The sequence below is a fragment of the Orcinus orca genome, chromosome 12, assembly GCF_937001465.1.
Source record: "Orcinus orca chromosome 12, mOrcOrc1.1, whole genome shotgun sequence".
In the NCBI taxonomy this organism is placed as follows: Eukaryota; Metazoa; Chordata; class Mammalia; order Artiodactyla; family Delphinidae; genus Orcinus; species Orcinus orca.
In genome coordinates this window covers 8,951,510-8,970,875 of record NC_064570.1, presented here as the reverse complement: position 1 = coordinate 8,970,875, position 19,366 = coordinate 8,951,510, and the positions used below count along the sequence as shown (strand labels likewise).

Below are 19,366 nucleotides of genomic sequence, written 5' to 3'. Positions count from 1 at the left end.
GGTGTGGGGGGCTGTCAGAGGCAGTGGGTGGAATGGGAAGAAACGTGGTTTAAAGGGACTGAATTGGAGTTTGGACATACAGATTTGATATGTGTGAAAGCAGTTGTAGCAGATGGAGTACCTAGGCACGTGGCCTTTTTTTAAAAATTAAAAAATATATGAAGTTTGCTGTGTTATGTATATCAACCCCTTTTCTTGCATGTATATTATAAATATTTTCCCAGTTTCTTGGTTGCCTTTCAACTCCAACTCTGTTCATGGCATATTTTATGTATAAAAGTTTAAATTTTCTATGTAGTCAAGTCTTTCAATTTTTTTTCCGTAGTTTCTACTCTGATGGTTTGCTTAGAAAGTCTTTTCCCATGCAGTGTGTTTTTTTCCCCTTCTTTTTTTTTTCCTTTTTTAAGCAGACAGGTGTTTTAAACTTTTTAAAATAAGCTTCGTATCTTAGAATAGTTTTGGATTTACAGAAGGTACAAAGATACTCGGTACAGAGTGTTCCTCCGAACCAGCTTCCTCTAATGTTATCCTACAAAACTATAGAACATTTGTCAAGACTAAGAAATTAACATTGATACGTTGTCATTAACTAAACTCTAGACTTACTTCTGATTCCACCAGGTTCACTGATGTCCTTCCTCAGGGCACTACATTGCATTAAATGGGGTGGGTTTTGAAGAGGCAGGACCACACATGGCAACGTGCTCTGGGGAGAAGCTGAGCTCGAGACACTGCACTGGTGTGGGACATGGCAGCTTTATGGTTTACAGAATTCTTTCATACATACACATGATTTAGACGGAAAATATTCTTGATCATCGGTCTTGTTAGACACAGCTGCCCCTTGGAAGCGTGTGTCTTGGGAGTGGCGCTGTTCTGCATGTGTGCGACCACAGGGAACTTGGGCAGAGAAATACCTCTCAAACTGTCCAGACTGCCAGTTGCTGCCTCCGTTTTCCCTGCATTGTAATTCCCTAACATGTCTTTGCTCTCACACTGTTACCTGGTTCTTCTGCCTGGACTGGAGTGGAAAATCATACGTTGTTGATTTTTAAGTCTCGGAGAGAAAGGCACGCTCATCGTGAGGAAGCGTTTTAAGTTCCTAGACATCAAAGTGAGCCCAGAATATCACTGCTTTCACCCTCTCGAATCACAGTACTAGGCACGGCCAGTCTTCTAACTTTATTGCCCAAATGAAGGGGGATGTATCTAATGAGAAAAAAATGTGGTTGGCGTAGGTGAACGCATATCTCACTCTTTAGATGGGTTTGAGCCTCTCTGTGGCTCGCTTGCCCATCTCTACCCCACAGTAAGTGGAGACAGATGAATGAAGAGGTGGGGCGGGCAGGTGGGAGATTAGGTAGAACACAAGCCATGTTGGGTGGCTCCATGCCCACACTGCCTGACAGAAATAGCGTTAGCAGGGAGGCCTTAGATACCTCTGCACTTATTATCTATAGGCATCGCGACTCACACACGTTCACGTGAGTTGGGCTGAGCTGTCTCCTGGGTAACCACTGGCTTCTACTTGTGCATTCAAATCCGTCTCCCCTCTCCTAACTGAAAACACTTAGGTTTTCTTAGCCTTTTCTGACTTGTAAACCACCCCCCCCCCCCGCCTTTCGATTTAGAAGGCAGTGAGAATATGACTGCTGTGCGTGCCTGAGGAGGAGGGGTCAACGCAGAAGTGAAGAGGACCCTGGGTTGGCTTCCTACGGACCCCTAAGGCAGTTTCTGTAGAGTTGTTCTGTTCCACCTCAACCCAGAGAGAATCGGTAGATCATGTTGGAAAGCCTCCAACCAAGTCACAAGTAAATCAATAGAAATGTAATTTTTAAAGCAGAGATCCATTAGTAGATTATACCTGCTTCAGTTTGGCCAGACAGACAACTTTTTTTTTTTTTTGGAGGAGTTTTTCTCGGTGGCTTGTGACTTTTTACAAGTTTTAGTTATCATTGTTTTTATAAAGCCTTTTTCCACATCTACCGTTTTATCTGGTCTTCACAGTAACCTTGCACATTATGTCAAGCATGTATTTTTTTTTTTTTTTTTTTTTTTTTGGTGGTACGTGGGCCTCTCACTGTTGTGGCCTCTCCCGTTGCAGAGCACAGGCTCTGGATGCACAGGCTCAGCGGCCATGGCTCACGGGCCCAGCCGCTCCGCGGCATGTGGGATCTTCCCAGACCGGGGCACGAACCCGTGTCCCCTGCATTGGCAGGCGGACTCTCAACTACTGCGCCACCAGGGAAGCCCTATTTTTTTATTTTATGAGAAAGCTGAGGTTGGGGGTTTGCCCACGGTCACATAACTGTTGAGCAGACGTCTTGGGACCTAAGTCTGCACCTGCTGATCGAAAGTCTGCATCTCTTCTCTTACCCCCTTGTTTGCCCTGTGGCCTTCTGTCCAAGCTGCTGCTGCTGGTTTTATAGGTGCATGTGGTTGAAGCTAGTGGGGTTTTCTCTTGGCAACAACCAGCACGTATCCCAGATTGATAACTAGCCGACCCTGTTGAGTGCATTTCTAACATCCTTTCTTCCCTTCGTCATGGAATTGGGGTTTTGTTTAGATACCCTCCCCGTCTGCATGTGCTGTGGGGAAGGCGATCCATCCCCAGCACAGGGGTAAGTCCTGATCTGTTTCAGCCAGTCCTGCGGGTCCCACTCACCATCGGTGACTGCTGTAGGGATAAGCAAGAGACCTGGTTCTGGTCTGCCAGAGGTTCTGGAGTACTTCTCAATCTTAAAATGACAGCACTAGGAAAGATAGTCCTTTTCCTCTGAGTACAGTCCTGTCTGGATGTGGTGCCTGGAGTTGTTACAGCCACATTTCTACAATCTGAACGTGAAGCTGGTGCAGGGGAGAGGACAGAGCCGAGAAAAGAGCAGCGAGAACTCCTCGGAGCCAACCACGCACCTGCCTTTGGACTTATTTTGTGAAATACATTTACCTATTGTTTAAGGCAACCTGCGTTGAGATTATCTGTTACTTGCACTGAAAGACATGCTAACTCGTTCATTCATTCATACCACGAAGGAGAAATGCAGGGTATAAAGGTGGGATTTGATCTGGTCAGAAGGTCAGAGATGGTTTCCCTGAGGAAATGCAGAGGACTTGGTAAAAGAGATGCCTTTTCGTGCTGGGCCTTGTATCCCGTGTTTAAGGATTTTGGTCTTTATTGCAGGAGCAGAGCCCCTGAAGGGTTTCATCACTGGAGAGTGGCAGGAGAACGTGGAGCTGTAGTTAACTTAAGCTGCCTCTGCTAAAGGAAACCTTGGCTTAGCATTCCAAAGAGTCCCGTTGGATCTGCTGAGCAGGCAAGGATCAGTCAGTGGTTCAGGCCCTGGTGATGGTCAGGTGTGTCCACAAAACGTGAAAGAACATCTCTGCTTGGAATCTGGTGAAGTAAACAATCTACTTTTCCTTTTCTTCCTCCTTGCCAGTGTGTGTGTGTGTACACACATGTACATATCCATGCACAGAGGCAGCTTTCATGTTTTCTAATTTAGGCATAATTTGTGAACAGTCTGTCGTTCTCTTAGTGTTTGATTATTTAAGTTAAAAAATGGCAGCTAAGAAATCTGTGTTGGAGTTATAAAAACAGGATAGATAGTTTCATTGTTAGTAAAATTTTAAGGATATATTAATGTGGCTGAAATTGAACTTTTAGCATCTCCAGAGGTTTTCCTCCAGGTTTGATGTAATGAGATCTGCTCTGATTCTCATACATATGGATATATTAGAAAACTGGATTCCGTCCCAGTGTAATCAGGCCGGGAACCAGCCTGAGCTGCAGAGTGGAACTGCAACGAAAGCTGCAGAGTCTCCTGTAATCATGTTAGAATGCGATGTGGTCCCTCCCTATGTTTATTAATTAGTGGAGTTGTAATGAGACTCCCCCCCATGCTTTTAAGGATGCTGATCAGTGGGCATCTGGGCGGGATTTGAGTTGTGTTTGGGAGCCTTCTGTGTGCAGGTGGGAGGGATCGGTGTTTCAGGTGGCGGCAGGTGAGCCTCCCGCCAAGTCGGCATAATGGGAACAGGACTCTTCTGGGTTGCCATCTGTTTGTGGCGGATAGGAAACCAGCAGTGACTTCTGAGGAGTTCATGTTGAAATACTTAGGAATTAGTAATGCTGAGACTATGCTGATCAGGTATTAGGAGGTAGGGGAGATAGCCTGTGGAGTGGCTTTTCATCACTGCTGGTTTCAGGACGTGGCTGCCTGGGCTCAGCAGCCCCCGCTCCCACCTCCCCCAAACCGCAGCTCTCTTGTACCTACCCAAACGGCCACTCACGTCGCCCCGGTTCTGTTCTGAGTTGCCCACGGCAAGGGGACACGTTATTGACAAGACTGTCTCAGGTAACACCGTGCATGGTGTTTGTCGCAGGGTGGGGGGCTCAGTCTCTGTGACTCTTGATGTATCATGTTTTTTTTGTTGTTTTAAATTGTGGAAAAATGTACATAACAAAATTTACCATTGTAGCTATTTGTAACGTGTACAGTTCGGTGGCATTAAGTACATTTATGCTGTTGTGTGACTATCATGATGGGTCATGTTTTAACCAAGTAAAAATAGTGGATGCTTCTTCTCTGTTTACCAAATATATGTATAAAAAAATCATCAGCATGCTCTGTCTGATGGATGTCCCTGTGGTTTTTAAGCTGGGATTTCCTTCCTTTCCGCCTGGGAGTTGACTTGGTGGGATAGAGGTGCCGTGCCCCCGTTGTTCTGGGTTTAGTTTGCTGTTCCTGAACCTGGGAAGCTCTGCCCTCCAGGCACAGTGCTTTTTGACGGTACCCTGAAAGCTGCTCTGCCTCTCCTGTATTCCTCTTTAAAGCAAGGGTGTGGAATAGAGAATAGCTCACTCCCCTTTTAATCTAGCATTACTTGGTAGGTTAACTAGAGGAGTTGCCCTCGGGTGGCCTGCTGAGGATGTGTGAGGTTGGAGTCACCCTGTTCAACCCCTGCCGCTGCATCAGGTTCTGAGGTGCTGCCTGCCTTTCTGACTTGCAGACCCGGCTGGGTTCCATCTGCCACCTGCAGGTTTCTAGCTTGCCTCCTTCAAAACAATCAACAGAAAGGACCACAGAGCCCTCTGTTAGTTAGGGGACTCCTGGTTATAAGTTAGAGAGACCTAACTGGACTCGTTTATACACTAAAGGCAATTTATTGGAAGGATTCTGGGCTGTGTCCTAAAATCTCTGCAGGGATACAGCTGGGCTTCAGGCCAGGAGCCAGAGACTGGAACACTCTGTGGATGGGCCTGGGAAGCTCTTTCCTTCTCTCTGTCCCCATCTCATAGCTTCCTTCAGTGCTTCAAGTTCTTTGTTCCAGACCAGCATCCTCTGCTCCCTGGTCCATGTGGCACAACGTGGCTGCCAACACCCATGTTCTTCATTGTTATGATCCCGGTGTCTAGAGACTGTTTTCTCTGTTCCAGAATTTCCTGGGAAGAACTCATGAGTGGTCACAGAAGATGGAACCAGGCTGTGAAAGCACCTAATACGCTTTGCATTAGAAATTACACAGAACAGTGAGACCCCAAACGAAATCAGAACAAAGTGCTACCATCTCCACTACCAACAAAAAATCCAGTGAGTTGAGGAGATGAACCTGCCAAACACATTCTGGAATCACCTTTTTTAAAATTAAATTTCTTTTTTAGTGAAATAAATTAGAGCCTATTTTTATGTCAGCATTGTTTGAACTCAGAGAAATTGTGGCCAAAGTTTCCTTGAGCAGGGTAGCTTGATGTGGGAGATAGATTCCTGAAAACCTGAGTATAAATACAATATTTTAAATTAAATTATATTTTAAATATACAAGGGGAGTCAGTGGTTAAGGCCCTGACTGCTTGCTATCAGAAGGAATCCTTCTGTAAATCTTTTTCTAAAATGCAGTAATTTTAACCTTATGAATTTGGATCTTCCTCTATCACATTTACCTAAGATCAAAGTGCACCAGTGGATTGTCCTTCCTTGCCGTCATTATCTTGTCGGGGTCACTGGCTCATTGGCAGATTGAACGCTCCACCGACTTCTGAGGTTATGAACAATAACAGTTCCTCTTTTAGTTGTTTGGTTACACCCATAGATCCCCTGTATAAATTTGAGAATTCCTCTGTGAGTTGGAATTAAGTTGGGATTGAACACTCTGTCTGAATTGTGAAGCTGTATGCAATAATCCAAGCAGGTTTGAAAGTATCACTTAGTGATTGCAAGGAAAAGAGCAGTCTGACAATTCTGGGAATTAGTGCCATTTGAGAATTTGGGAATTGGTCATGTTGTCAAATGTGCAGGATCTATTGTATTTGCACAACAGTCGTAAAGGTGGTTTATTACCTATTTGACTTATTAGTGTATTTAAAATTAAAAACTCAGTTTCCCTCCTCAGAAAATGTGGGTTGTGTGGAAGTATGAGTATCACTGGCCTTGAGGGGAAGGGCATGGTTAGCACCTGAGTAAATATTGGCGTAGTGGAAGATGACACCCTCTGGAAGGCTGCTCTATCTGACATGCCCCTCACTGTACTAGATTTCCTGCCCTCAGAAGGATAGGAAACATTTCTGCTTTAAAGAGTTTAGAAGCCACTGGTATTCTAAAATAGTGCTGAAGGAGCCCTGCTGTTGGATGAAACCTGGGAGTACTGCATGTGGGTTATGGGAAACCCTTTATTCCATATGACCTTTCTCTCCTTGTGCAGGCCTCTTTCTACATACCATGGGGGATGCCTCTGACATGTCTTGTCTTAAATAGAATGCCTTGAACCGTCCTTCTGTCTCAAAAATGCAGAGCTGGGGAGCTCTGAGGATTGGGGAGACTCGGTGCTCTCAGAACGACAGAAGTTAGAAGTAATAATGGAAAAACAAAAGCATATATGAGGGGGCCGATTTCATGTGGTGCCTTATGACAACCCAGAAGAAATGAAATTAGTATTGTAAATGAGTATTGTAGATGAGTATTGTAGATGAGTATTGTAGATGAGTATTGTAGATTAGTATTGTAAATGAGCATTGTAAATGAGTATTGTAAATTTGATAAGGCACCACCTTTTAGTTTATAAAGCATGTTACATTCCTCAGAGCATTTTTATAAACGTTGTATTGTAGATGAGTATTGTAAATTAGTATTGTAAGTTAGTATTGTAAATTAGTATTGTAAATGAGTATTGTAAATGAGTATTGTAAATTAGTATTGTAAATTAGTATTGTAAATTTGATAAGGCACCACCTTTTAGTTTATAAAGCATGTTACATTCCTCAGAGCATTTTTATAAACGTTGTATTGTAGATGAGTATTGTAAATGAGTATTGTAGATGAGTATTGTAGATGAGTACTGTAGATGAGTATTGTAGATTAGTATTGTAAATGAGCATTGTAAATGAGTATTGTAAATTTGATAAGGCACCACCTTTTAGTTTATAAAGCATGTTACATTCCTCAGAGCATTTTTATAAACGTTGTATTGTAGATGAGTATTGTAAATTAGTATTGCAGATTAGTATTGTAGATTAGTATTGTAGATTAGTATTGTAAACTAGTATTGTAAACTAGTATTGTAAATTAGTATTGTAAATTTGATAAGGCACCACCTTTTAGTTTATAAAGCATGTTACATTCCTCAGAGCATTTTTATAAACGTTGTCACCTTTGATCTTTATAGTGTTGTCAGTAAAGGTGGTAAAGAGTGCAGCAAATCGACTCTCCATTTACGGATGGGAAGCAGTCTGTGAGCAGCTTTGCACCCCTGGCATGTCCCCGCCACTAACTAGCACAGATGATTGGAGCTCCTCTTCCAATTCCTGCTCAGATGCTTTTCCCATTTCACTTTTTCTGACCCTCCTTTTTAAAAGAAATTTTATTTGATGATAACTTTATTTACTTACTTATTTAGAGCCCAGCCTTCTCCCACAAAAGAGTTAAGGTGGCTTAAAAGTAATGACTAAGAAGGAAATTATGTTGATAGAAAATATTGGCTCAAGTAAGGCCCGTTTTCTTCTTAAACTTTGAAAATGGGGATAAGAGGAAAACTGTTAGATTAAAATTAAATCCTCTCTGTGTGCCGAGAGCTCCCCAGCAGTTGTTAGGTCATTGCACAGCCCCCAGATATTAAGCATATATAAACCTTTTTCGTGCCCCAAGTTTAGGATTGTATGAATGGAGAAAGGAGTAGTACGTGAGGGAGCTTTGTGGTTACAGACACCTGAGCTTCGCTCTTTTGGTGTTATACTTAGTGTCTTTATAAGTGTAAGCATAAAAAGCAGCAGTATATTACAGTACATTTATACAACGGTGGAAAATCACCCGCGATCTCCACCATTATTATAACTCTTAAGCATAGCATTATATTGAATTCTCTTACAAACACCTTTGTATGCTTTTGAAAATTGAACATAGCACAAGAATTTTTCATGTTTCTATATAGTCTTCATAACTATAGCTTTTTATTGCGACAAAATATATAACATACAATTTACTCTTTTAACCATTTTTAAAGTGTGCTGGTCAGTGGCCTGAAGGACATTCACCTTATTATGCAGCCATCTCCACCATCCGCCTCTAGAACTTCTTGTCTTCCCAGACCGGAACTCCGTACCCATTAAACACTCGTTCCCCATTCCCCACTCCTGGCAGCCACCCTTTTTCTGTGTGTCTGTAGGAGTGTGACTACTCTAGTTACCACATTATATTCACTTACAGTGAAATCATACAGTGTTCGCCCTTTTGTGACTGGCTTATTTCATTTAGCATGATGTCTTCAAGTTTCATCCATGTCGTAGCGTGTGTCAGAAATTTCCTTCCCTTTTAAGACTGAACAATATCCCATTGTATGTACATGCCACGTTTTCTTTATCCATTCATCTGTTGATGGACACATGGGTAATTACACATTTTTGAGGACTGTATAATATCCCACCAAGTAGATAAATCATATAATGATATTCTTCAGTGTTTGCTGTTTGGGTTGCTTCCATCTGGGGGCTATTTTAAAGTAAAGATGTAGTAAATATCATCGTACTTTTTTTTTTAAAATCCTTCTGGGTTGTTTCTTTGCAATGATTATACAAATACTTATGTTCTGTTTTGTTTGTCATTTACTGAGTTAGAATTTAGGCTAAACTTTTAGATGAAAATAATTTAGGTGCATGCTAAAAATAAAAAGCATTACTGTGCATTTTATTGACTATGCCTTAGTTTTAATGAGGAAGGGCCACCTAAAGAATTCTTATTACGTCAGTCAGTAGAATGCCTCCTCAGTGAGAGGGCATGGTGCAGTGGTTTACAGATGTCAGAGATGACTGATGTTTCAGTAGTTGAAGAACTGATTTCAGGACAATATTCAAGAAGAGTCTATGGGCTGATGAAAAGATGATCAGATCTTTGAGAATTAGTCCAGTGGTGAAACTATAATTTTTACAAGACGGAGTGGTCATGTTGGGGAAGAATTGGTATCTTTGTTCCTGTTTTTGTTGTTATCAATCTTTGGCATGTCTGTGAATACAGAGCTGGAGTGAAAGATGTGATCCTTGACCTCAGAGATCTTACACCCAGGTTGTCATACCACCATGTCAAACAGTTAGAAAACCAAAGCAGCGAAGTGGTAAGAGAAGCCGGCATTGGGTTCCTACAGAGGAAGCAAAAGCAGGCTTCCCTTGCTTTTAAGATAGTTGTTAGACTGAGAGGAGGGTAGGCCCTAAGAGAGTTCCAGAAGAGGGTCTTCAGTTTGATATCCTGCCCTCCCTCCTGCACCAGCTGCTGCTACATTAGGCCTCTGCGTACAGTTTGTGGCCGTCTGACAGTAAGTCCTCGATCACTGGGGAGCTTCACTTCTTTGCAAGGCTGATCTTCACCCTTTCCCAGGCAGCTCATTGCTGTGGCATCCACCGTGACCTGGAGTGTCGTTCCCCTGCCCATGGGTGCAATAAGAAGGCCTGTGCGGTCTCACCGACCCAGTGCAGACAGCCATTCTTTGGCCAGACGTTGCCTAAAGCGCTTCAGTGGTGTGCTTGCCTTTCCTGGCTGAATTAAGGCTCTTTGTTACTTTTCTGTCAGTCTAAACCTATCTGCTCCATGTCTTTTAGAAATTCCTCAAGGGCCTGTCAGTAGTGCCTATCTGTTTTGTGCAAAAAATTCTTGTGGCACTTTTATATTTGTTTGATCATTTTAAAGGAATTTGAGAGAGGGACTAGGTAAACACATAGGTTCATTCATCACTTTGAATTTATTCTTGTGTGTTTTGTTCTCCCATTTTACTGAACTCTCTTAATAGTACTAATTTCATTCAATTCTGTGTGTTTTGCAGATGGAAAATTATTTATAAATAAGGATTTTTTGCTCTTTCCATTTTTATATGACTTTTTTTTTCCCTGTCATAATATACTTCTTGGAATTTTTGCAGTGGTGTTGAACAATACTGTTGGTGAACATCTTTGGCTTAATCCTCACGTTAGCCAAACTTTAGCACTGTTGGTGTTTTTTTTGGTTTTTTTTTTTTTTTTTTTGCGGTACGTGGGCCTCTCACTGTTGTGGCCTCTCCCGTTGTGGAGCACAGGCTCCGGACGCGCAGGCTCAGCGGCCACGGCTCATGGGCACAGCCGCTCCGCGGCATGTGGGATCTTCCCCGACCGGGGCACGAACCCGTGTCCCCTGCATCGGCAGGCGGACTCTCAGCCACTGCGCCACCAGGGAAGCCCGGCACTGTTGGTTTTAATCACTGTCTTGTGTATTGCCCAGTCGCTTTCTGGAAACTGGGACTAGTACTGGAGTGTACATGTCACCTACAGCCTCACTAGTGTTGAGTGCCCAGAGTATTGCCAAAGCTCTTCTTAATCTGTAGTTCTGTCATTTTAACATTAAATTTGAGTTTGGTCATTGGTTATTTCCTGTAGACATTCTGGAGTCCATGAGAACAGTCAGAGTTGGGCTTTATTCATACATCATTTTGTTCTCATCAAATACTTATACACAGCTTTCCCTTCCTATTCCAGAGCAGCTTGGGTGTGGAGTGGAAATTACTGGCAACACAGTTTGGAGGAGAAAGTATGGGCCTTGGAGTCAGGTATCAAATCATAGCTCTGTGACTAATAGCCCGATGATTTTTGATAAGCTTAACTTAAACTCTGAGTCTTGGTTTAATCATTTGTGAAGTAGGGATTTTACTGTCTTACAGAGTGGCTTTGAATGTAGAGGAAGATGCAAGGAGGGCTCTTAGTAATGCAGAAGTCATTCTTGCTCCTTGCCTCTTCTCTCCCCAGTGGGTTATTAACATACTAAGGCCATTCAGCAAGAATTGGCCACGATTTTGGTAGACTTTACTTTTAATCAGAGATAAGTTTTACTTCTCCACCACTCCGATTCTTTGTCCCTAATTTTCCAATTGAAATCAGGGTGAATGATGGTTGTTTTTACATATCTTTTTAATAACTTATTTTATTCCAGTTTTTTAATTGCTTAGTGGGTATAATATAAATAACATTACAACAGCAATGTCTAGCATTTTTTTGAGCAACTATAACTATGTGACAGGCAGGTAATTAAAGTACTTTGTATTTATTTATTTATTATTATTTTTTTGTATATATTTATTTAATTGTCCCAGCAGTCCTTCTTCATAGGAAACTGAGGCTGAGACAGGTCACCGAGGTTGGGAGTGTGACCCCGGCTGCACATCCTGGCAGTCTGACTCTGGAGTTGTACTTCTGCTGCCTCTGGACTGCCATCGTGGTATTGAAGGGTTTGTTCCCTTTATTCTGTATTCCTGAAGCCCATTCTAGTGTGAGTGTGTATACATATGTATGTAGAAAAAAAAATCTTAGTTTTTGAAAAGGCTAGTTATTATGAAGTTAGATAGCAAATGTCAAATACAGAGCATTCATATCTATTGAATATGTTAATTCTAATCGGTAGCGTTAAGGCTTTTTCCTTACCTAGGCAGTATAATTTGATTTATCCCCCCTTGAAATTGCCACTCAGATCTGAATCCCTCTACTATGTCTCTAGAACCCTGGTTTCGTTTTGTCCTAGATTATCATAAAGTCCTCGTTATTGGGATATTCTTAAAATTTTTTATTATAAAATATATCTAACATAGAATTTACCATCTTAATCATTTTTAAGTTACAGTTCAGTGGTGTTAAATACGTTTATAATGTTGTGCAACTGTCACCACCATCCATCTTTATAACTGTTTTCATTTTGTGAAACTGAAACTCTTTACCCGTTAAACATCCTCCCCCAAGCCCCTGTCAACCACCATTCTACCTTCTCTCTCTTTGACTAACCTAAATAGTTCATATAAGGAATCAGACAGTACTTGTCTTTTTGGGACTGGCTAATGTCACTTAGCACAGTGTCCTCAAGGCTCATCCAAGTTACAGCATGTGTCAGAATTTCCTTCCTTTTTTAAGACTAACATCCCATCATATGTATATACCACATTTTGCTTATCCATTTATCTGTTGATGGATACTTGGTTTGCTTCCATGTCATTATCTGGACAGTCTTGTCAGTATAGTTCTTGTCAGTATATTCTCCTTGCTTTGGCCCGTGGTTAAAATCTCTTTTTTTTTTGCTTTGCTATTGCACCATCTTCTTAAGATCTACACTGGCTTTATGTTTCCAGGATCTGTCGTTTAGTCACGATGCTCTCAGCTCTGCCCCAGTGCACTTGCTGGCCCTTGGTTATAGCGTATATCTTGTAATGTTGAAGTTTACGTGTTTCGCCCATCTTCTCCGACCATGCGGGGAGCTCCTCAGGGCAGGGACTGGATTTCACTAAACTTCGCAGTGCTGGCTCCCCCTGAGTGTCTGGGCCTGGGTGATGGGTACCCAGTGACCACACCTCGCTTCTTGTTTCTTGTTTGGGTGTTCCTCGGCTGCTTTCCTCATTTCATATCTCACTTTGGACTCTTGCAGCTAAAATTAACACACATGAGCCATTGATTTGATGCTTGCCCTTTTTAAAGCCTTCCTAAGCTTTCAAAATTGCTTCCTGAAATTCTGGATCCTTCACTGATGAAATGTCTCCTGAATTAGAGGTAATTTTTACCCCAGCCTCCATTGTGCCTAAATGTGGCATCTTTCGAGGCTGCCTTCACTTTTGTCTCAGCTTATACGCCAGCTTATTGTCAACATAGGCTGTAATAGGTTTATTTAATGTAAGCGGTTTTGTAGTAGTCTCTGCTCTGCCCTATTTTATTTTGTTTTCAGTTGTTGCTTATCATGTGGTAATCACGAAAGCATTTGAATCCTTCTCAGGTGGGTAGCTGTTTTGGTCCAGCTCCTCAGGGTTGTGTCATGAGGCATTGATGAGGAGGATGGGCAGAGAAATATCTAACCCACATATGCTTTGTCTCTTAGCGGAGAGAGATTTTTTTTTTATTGTATTGCCCTTTAGAAATTTTGAAAGGGAGCTTTGATTCAGGTGTAACTATCCTCCCCAAGTAAAACAAAAAGTACTGAAAAGTTGGATTCTAAAGTTAGAAAGCACTGAGAATGAATCTGTGCCAGGGAGAGCTTATTGGAAGGCTACATTTGGGAATCTGTAGGGTTGCGTTTAAGGCGAGGTAAAGGGTGTGTGTAAAGAGTTGGCAGGGGAGGGGGGAGCTCCTTGAAAGGATTTATTAGGGCACCTGAGCAGTGGAGACCTTAAAAGTATTTGCAGAAATAATGTTAGAATCTTTAATTTTTAAATTAGAAATTTAGGAGTGGAATTTAGGAGTAAAGGGGTTGAGTACCAAGAGATTAGCTCAATAACTGCTATCTCTGAGTCAGATGTGGATGCTGCCCTTGGTGAGGTTACAGTCAGGGGGGAGCAAAGCTTTCCCCACTAGATTTTTTAAAAAAATAAATTTATTTATTTTTGGCTGTGTTGGGTCTTCATTGCTGCACACGGGCTTTCTCTAGTTGCAGCGAGCGGGGCTACTGTTCGTTGCAGTGTGCGGGCTTCTCATTGCGGTGGTTTCTCTTGTTGCCGAGCATGGGCTCTAGGCGCACGGGCTTCAGTAGGTGTGGCACGCAGGCTCAGTAGTTGTGGCGCACGGGCTTAGTTGCTCCACGGCATGGGGGATCTTCCCGGAGCAGGACTCGAACCCGTGTCCCCTGCATTGGCAGGCAGATTCTTTACCACTGCGCCACCAGGGGAGTCCCTCCCTACTAGATTTTAATTACAGTAAGATGCTGAGTTTCATGTGATAGGATGGCAGATGTATTTCAGGCACCCAGAATAAGAATGTTTGAGTTGGGAGTCACCAGTGGTCACCATTATATTCTTCTTTTCATTATTTTCCCTCTTTGTCCCCAGAAATGACTAATCTGATTAATAGCTAAGAACTTTTGCTCAGTCTAAGATAATGGTATTAATAGTTCTTACTCATTAGGTACTTAACAATGAGCCCTGTGGAACCCAAACATTCCAGGTCAGGCCAGGGTGGAGGAACCAGCAATGGAGACAGAGAAAGAACAGTCAGGAAGGAAGAGGAAAGCCAACAGGGAGTTCCTGCCAAGATCTTACAGATGAGGAGGCTGAGACTTTGAGTGGTTAAATGACACAGCTGTCTGTGGTCGCGCCCTGAGGAGTAAGTGATGGAGTCCCCCTTCTTAAACACTGCTGCTTCCCAGGTGTACAGGTGTTTCCATACCCAGTTATAATTTTACCCAGAAACAAAGAAATGTGACAGTTTAGTTTGTATAACTTTATCTTAGGTAGATGCCTAGCTCTCAGTACGTGTTTTACATTTGTGGACTGAAAAAAAATGCACAACCTAAAAGTTGAGAATTTTGATTTATTTGGCAGAGAAAACTGAGGACTTAAGCCCGGAAGACAGCCTCTCAAATAGCTCTGAGGAACTGCTCCAAAGGGTAAGAGAGGAATCAGGGTATATAGGAGTTTTTGCAACAAAAACCAGATAGTTCGAACATCAAAGGATTACTGTTAATTAAAGAAAACCAGATACCTCAAGTTAATGAATTTAGCACTTGAAGATTCAAGAGTCTGGGCTCATTGACATTATTCCTTTGGTATGCGCCTTAACCGTCTACGGCCAGTATCCTGCTTTTCTCCATCTGGAATCCCGTGCTTTTTTCCATTTCGGGGTGGCTGCAGTGGCTGCAGTGGCCGCTGGCTTGATGCCGGCAGCATCCTTTGTTTACTGATATGGCAGGCGGTGTTTTTCGTCCACACACTTTATCTTAGCCAAAAGGCTGGGAAGTGATCAGTACATGTTTTAAATATTGAAAGCTAGCGAATGGACTTTGATTAGTGGGTTTTAGTGCTTAGGGTACTCATGACCTGTGATTGGGAATCTGGTCCAACCTTGCCATTTTACCTAAGGAGAGAATGGACACCCTTGTTGTTTAGGGACTTACCCAAGACCTCACTGGAGTGGACTTCAGTCTTTTGACTCCAGGGTCAAGTTTTTTTCACTGTACATGGCCTTTGGAACGCATTTTCTTTTACAGGTAGTGTTGTAAATGGACGTTAGGTAGAGTTGAAGTGAACACATAAGATGCTAAAAATGCCGTCGTCAGAATCACTGGTGTCACCTCCACAGGACCACATCCAGTGTCTTCATCCACCCTGACGCCCCAGCTGACCTTTTTGCTACGTTGTGAAGACTCCACTCTTCATTGGCTTTCCTCCTCCTCTTGACTCTTCTTTCTCGGTCTGCCCTGCTGGCTTCTCCGCCTTGGTCTGTCCTGGAGTGTTGGGGTTCCATAGGGTTTACCACTAGACCCTCTTTCCTCCTTCGTCTTCATCCTCCCCCTCACTGACTCACCAGGTTTTGTACTTAACTCATCTTGATGTGGATGATTCTTAACTTAATACTTCTCGTCCAGTCTTCTCCTCTGAGGTTCAGATTCATGTGTCCGGCTGCTTACTTGACCTTGACACTCGGATGCTTCACAGACACTGCAAACTTAACATGCCAAATGGAAGCTCTTCCGTAGGCCCTCTGGACCTGTTCATAGCACCCCTCTCCCCCACCCTGCTCTTTAGTTATTGCCACCACCAACTGGGAATCATCCATGATGATAATAGTAAGAGCTGACGTTTATTGAGAATTTATTATGTGCCAGGGACTTCCTTACAGGCATTGCATGAATTAACTCAATCTGTTTTGTTCTAACAGCAGTACCACGAGGTAGGTGATGGTAGTAGTAGTCGTAAGGAGAATAGATGATTTAGCTCCTAGCGCATGCTAGGCACTGTTGTAAGCGTGTTGTAAATACTGACTCGTGGAATTCTCAAATCACTGAGGTAGATACTCTTACTATCCTTCGTTGACAGATAATGTCGGAAACTGAAACACAGAGAGATTCCGTTCTTCCTACCACACTCCAGGTCCCCCAGCTAGTACGTGTGGAGCTGGAAGTACAGTCCGGCAGAGACTGAGCATGCGCACTGGCGCTGGTGCTGTTTCTTACTGTGATTGTCCCCATTTCACAGACGGGAGGCAGTTCCTCCGTTTCCTCTCCCACATCCGGTGTGTCAGAATTTCTGTCGATCCTGCCCCCACACCTGTCTCCAGTTGTGCTCCACTTCGTCTGTCTGGTGAGTGTTGTAGTTTAGCTACTGTGGGCTCGCCCTGGACGGCGGCCACAGCCCCTGCCTGTGCTTTCTGCTTTCTCTCTGTCCCCTGCAGGGCTCCTCCACACAGCAGCCGCTCCGGCCTGAGCCTGAAAACCAGGACGTTTCCGCCCGCTGCGGAAAGCTCGGCAGGGGCTCCCACTGTGCTCAGAAGTAGACGTGCTCTCCTTTCTGTGGCCCTCAGGGCCCCCTAGACCTTGTTTATGCTTTTGGTCTCCACTCCCCCCGCCCCAGTCTTTTTCGTGTCCTCATGTCTGTCCTTGCTGCCTCTGGGGCCTGGCACGGCATCCCCTTGGCAGGGAAGCTCCCACCCGCCGCCAGCCTTGTCCGGCCTCCGCTGCAGTCTCTCCCCAGGCCCGTCCTCCCCGCTGCTCCGGAGTTCTCCTGGGCTCGGCACGTATCACCCGTGGCCCTAACTTCCTTATCTCTGCCCTTTTGCTGCTGTTTCTCCATAAGGATGTAAGCTCCCTAAGGGCCTAGAGTGCAACAAGTGTTTGTTGAAAGAAAGAAATGCAGATTGAACTTTGGCTGCCTTAGAAAGCTGGCTTTTTCCAGGTGCAGGTGTGTCCTGAGCCCAGCAGAGCTGCCTCTCCCGGAGCCCTGTGCTGCTGTCTCGGGGGGCGCAGGCGCCAGGGTCCCGACGTCCCACCAGCTTCCTCACGCACCACAGGGTCTGAACCTTGTGGCACCACTGCTGCCGAAGCCTCAGGCACTTTGTGGCCGGGGGAAGGGAGCCAGGCGGGGGCTCTCACCAGGTGAGCTGGGCCTGCCTGCGACAGACCCCCGTCCCCTCCCTGCAGCTCGGGTTCTCCCACAGCCATGACCTCTCTTTGCTCTGTCTGGGTGGCCGCTCTGTCCCTTGGCAGCTCCAGGTCACTGTCCCTGGGGATTCTTCTAGAACGACCTTAAATGTGCATGTCACTTTAGCGGCAAGTTCTTTGACTTTCTTTAGTAACTCATTCTCCCAGGATGGGGTCCAAGGAAATGTGCCTTTTGAGAATTCCTGTAGTTAAGCAAAAAGATGAAATTTGGGCTAATATTAGTAAACAGGCAGTAACTGTTAGCAAATTAATTACAGTCTTGCTTGTAGTTCTGTTGTGGAGGACAGGAAGCGATCAGCTTGTCGAAGACCCTGTAACTTCCTAAGAACTGACATCCTGTGAGAGTACGGGATGCGGTGGGCCCCGGCGGGAGGTGTAGGAGTGTGCTGGCGTACGGACTCCTAGACTGGGGCACTCACCTCTTCCTGAGCAGCAGTAGTGGCTGCAATGACCTGGGGAGACCCTTCCTCTGAAGGAACAAAAACATGTTCTTAGTTGACAGTGGAAGAGTAAACACGACCCTGATTAATGACTGCTTCAGCTGTTCTCTGGTCCTGAGCTCACAATTTACACAGGTAACAGCCTTCGGGTCCCCTTCCCACAGCACTCTTTTGATTTTAATTTGGAATAACTGGGAAGTGATGGGTGTAAATCAGCACTTTCTCTGCACATGCCCCAAGGTGTTTCTGTTGTGCAGATAGGGCCTAAGCTATTAGAATCTGCAGCTGTTCTTTTGCCTGGCTCCTCTTGGTCCGGAATGCCACCTGTAACCGCCCCGCAGCCAGGGAGGGTCAGGGAAAGGAGATGGCTTCGTGGATGGTAAAGCGTGCGGGGGCAGGTGCTGGTGTGTTAGCCCCAGTCCATTGTGGGGTGCGGGACTTATGGACTCGCCTGCGTAGCAGTGATAATGCTTGACTTTACCTCGTCAGGATCATTTATTCAGAGTTCCGAACAATCCACTCACAAAGACTGTAACCTCATAGAGTGTGGACTAACGGGGAAGTTTGCAGCAGGGCCACCAGAAGAGGGGACTGGCCTGGGCCACACAGGCAGCAGCAGCTCCTCCTTCCGGTCCTCTGCTGCCGCCGTCCTGGTCTGGGGGAGCTCAGGGTGGGCTGCGTAGGGTCTTGTTTCTCCTGTCACACTAGGCTCGGTGGCTCTGACCTCTTGGTGGCCTGGAGGGTAACTTCTGGCTTTCGTGTGGAAGCAGTTGCTGTGCACGTTGAGCATTAGATCTTATACAGGACACCTCGGGATGAGTCTCAGCTGTGGAGCGTTCGCGTCAGTGATGCACATATCCTGAAACCACTCACTCCTTCCTACAGAAGTCCCCGGTGTGTGGGCACCAGAAACATCCCTCGTTTTCTTTTTCTGACAGCAGTCATCTTTGTGGGCTCTGTGGGGCATCTCAAGCTTGGCTTGAGGCAGCTCTGCTTTCTTCACTCAGAGATCATCCTTTCAGCCCCTGTCTCCTCTAATTCCTGTTAAGTCCCTCCACTTCCTTTATACTGGGGCCTTCTCAGCAAGAGGCAGAGGCAGCTGTGGGCTCCCTCCCTCTCCTGCTAAATTCATCATCACAGTTGTGGAGTGACAACTTCAAGGGATCTTAAATCTGCCGATTGTCAGTCAAGTGGACTGCACTGTATTTGTTTTAGATAAAGTTCTGGGGGAAGGGTAGAGTCTGTTTTCACAGCTCCTTTCAGACTCTTCAAGGTGTCCAGTCTTGGTGGATGGTATAGTGAATTTTATTGACAACAACTTCATAAAGAAAGAGCCAAGTCCAGCCCCTGATCTCTCCCTTCAGTTGTTTTGATATAGTCCATTTTGGAGTGTTTGGAGGGGGCAATGTAGAGTAGGGTACTGGGGGTTTTTTTGGCCTCTTGTTTTGAATGTAAAATGATCCAGCATTTCCAAAATATGTTTTTATTATTAGAACCAAAAGACGGTGTTTATGCTCA

At 44.4% G+C, this 19,366-nt stretch overlaps 1 protein-coding gene across 2 annotated transcripts in view; it reads left to right on the top strand.

The window, feature by feature from the left end:
• TULP4 (TUB like protein 4) overlaps positions 1 to 19,366 on the top strand; it is a 225,203-nt gene that overhangs the window by 10,634 nt on the left and 195,203 nt on the right. The window contains exon 2 of one of the 2 annotated variants that reach the window (XM_049695450.1): positions 3,182 to 3,397. The exons of the other annotated variant lie outside the window; for it this stretch is intronic. The gene's annotated coding sequence lies outside the window, so the exon portion shown is untranslated. The remainder of the gene's footprint in view (positions 1 to 3,181; positions 3,398 to 19,366) is intronic. 2 annotated transcript variants of the gene reach the window in all.